This window comes from Penaeus monodon, chromosome 12, assembly GCF_015228065.2.
Source record: "Penaeus monodon isolate SGIC_2016 chromosome 12, NSTDA_Pmon_1, whole genome shotgun sequence".
Classification (NCBI taxonomy): Eukaryota; Metazoa; Arthropoda; class Malacostraca; order Decapoda; family Penaeidae; genus Penaeus; species Penaeus monodon.
This window is the reverse complement of record NC_051397.1, coordinates 21,790,223-21,792,722: the sequence shown is the minus strand read 5'-3', so window position 1 is coordinate 21,792,722 and position 2,500 is coordinate 21,790,223.

Sequence of the window (2,500 nt, the reverse complement as noted above, 5' to 3'; positions counted from 1 at the left end):
TTCAGTTTCTGTCATTTGCGAAGGCCTGTTTCAAATATTTAAAGCTGTCTCAAATTATACATAATTACTAAATTCTCTGTGAAAATGTATCTACAATATACCTGCAGTGGTATGCAGATATCTGAATTAATTACATAGCATAGGAAGAGGGGGTCAGAGAAAAAAGAAGTTACAAATAGTGTTCAACCGGCGGTAAAGAGGACAGTAATTACTATACTGGTATTTTTTGCAGACGAGAAATAGACTCGAATTAATGTTTAGCTGGTTAAAAGCCGGAAATATTCAGGGTATGTACAGGGCATGTATATTGGTGATAGAGAGGGAGTGATATGCAACTGGTTAAAAAGAGAAATGTTTAGGGATTTGGCAGATGGGAGAGAGTAAAAAGAGTGACTGGTTCAAAAAAGGGGAATATCCAGATAACATAGATAAGTGAAATTATAGTTTAATATGAATCGTATAAATTGGTTCCACAAATTCTAAACATATGAATGATACTGTTTCACTCATCCCAAGGAATCATCAATTTGATTTATCTGTGTAACTCATGATGGCAAAAATTTCAATCCCGCATCTGGATATACTGAAAACGTCCGCAAATGCAAATGTTGAAAAAATACACACATTATATATATGTGCATTTTCACATATACACACATACCCTAAAAACAAACATCTATACGAAGCCTACATTTTATATGTAGCACAGAGGAATTTATGGAGGAAGTTACGAGAATGCATCTATAAGTAAAAGTGCTTAGCAATTAACCCATTTATACTTAGCTTATAACATCACCACAAACTCAGGACTTCTGCCTTCCTTTATGGTTCATCCCCACGCTTAGGTAATTAAAATGGACCTTGACGCCAATTCCTTTCAAAGTAAGGCCCGCAGGCATGATTAGTGGGGTCAGTACTAACACCCCAAATTCCATAAGTATAAGTAATGCTTTACTCCTCATCTTATACAAAAAAATATGTGTGTGTGTACATAAACAACGCTGTGTATGTGTGGTGTGTGTTCTCCGTGTGTGTGTGTGTGTGTGTGTGTGTGTGTTGTGGTGTGTGACTGGTAGATATCATAGTTTTATATTATATATATATATTAATATATAGATAATATATAAATATGTGTGTGTGTGTGTGTGTGGGTGTTGTGTGTTTGTGTGTAACATACATATATATATATATATCATTAATACTATATATGGATTATATATATATAGTATATATATATATGTATGTATAATATATAAATGTAAATACATAAACACACACACCACACACACACACACACACACACACCCACACACACACAGTTCACACACACACACACATAACAACACACACACACACACAACACATACACATACACATACACATAAACATAAAATATACATGAGAACACATTACATATACATATACATATACACATACACACAACATCACACGCACACATACAAACCACGCTCACACACAAAATATGTATATATACAATATTAATGTATATATATACATCACATTCAATATATGCATTATACATAATTAGATATAATATATTACGCGTATATACATGTGTCTCTCTCCCATCCACTGCTCTCTCTCTCTCTCTCTCCCTCATTCTCTATCTACTTACCATCTCACTCTCTTCTCTGCTCTTCTCCTCTCTCTCTCTCTCTCTACTCTCTCTCCCTCCCTACTCTCCTCTCTCTCCCCCCCCTGCTCTTTTGCCCTCTCTCCGTCGCGCTTTCATCACTTCTCTCCCTCGCTATCTCACCCTCTCTCCCTGCTCCTCTCAACCTCTCACCTCTCGCTTCCTCTCTCTCTCTCTTCTCTCCCTCCCTCCCTCCCTCCCTCCCTCCCTCCCTCCCTCCTCCCTCTCCCTCGCTCCCTCGCTCTCTCCCCCTCTCTCCTCGCTCTATCCCCCTCCTCCCCCTCTCTCCCTCGCTATCTCTAACCTCTCACTCTCGCTTTCTCACCCTCTCTCTATCTCTCTCTCTCTATTCGCGCTCTATCTCTCTCTCTATCTCTCTCTCTCACTCACTCACTCACTCACTCACTCACTCTCCCTCTCTCTCTCTCTATCTCTTTCTCTCTCTCTCTCTCTCCTCTCTCTCTATCCCCCTCTCTCCTCTCCCTCTCTCTCTCTCGCTCTCAAAACAAAATGATCGGAAAGAATAATGTGTACAGCGGCTGCATTGATTGTCCGAGGTGGGAGGGGAAGGCGGAGCCCCCGGCCGGGTATACACGGCCAGGATAGTGGGGGGGTCATTCGTTGTTCGAGGTCGAGGAGTCTACTCGAGAGGGAACGGTGGGTTCCGAGGAGCGCTCTGAATTGAAAAACGGAGGGAAGGGGGAGGGGAGGGGATGATGGGGATAAGGGAGCAACAAGTGAGCTAAAGCTTGACAGTGTGAAGCCGTGCCGAAGGTGTCAGTTAGTGTCACATTGCGGGGAAAGGAAAGGACGTCGCGGAGAAATTACTCTTGAGTGCACGAGGGA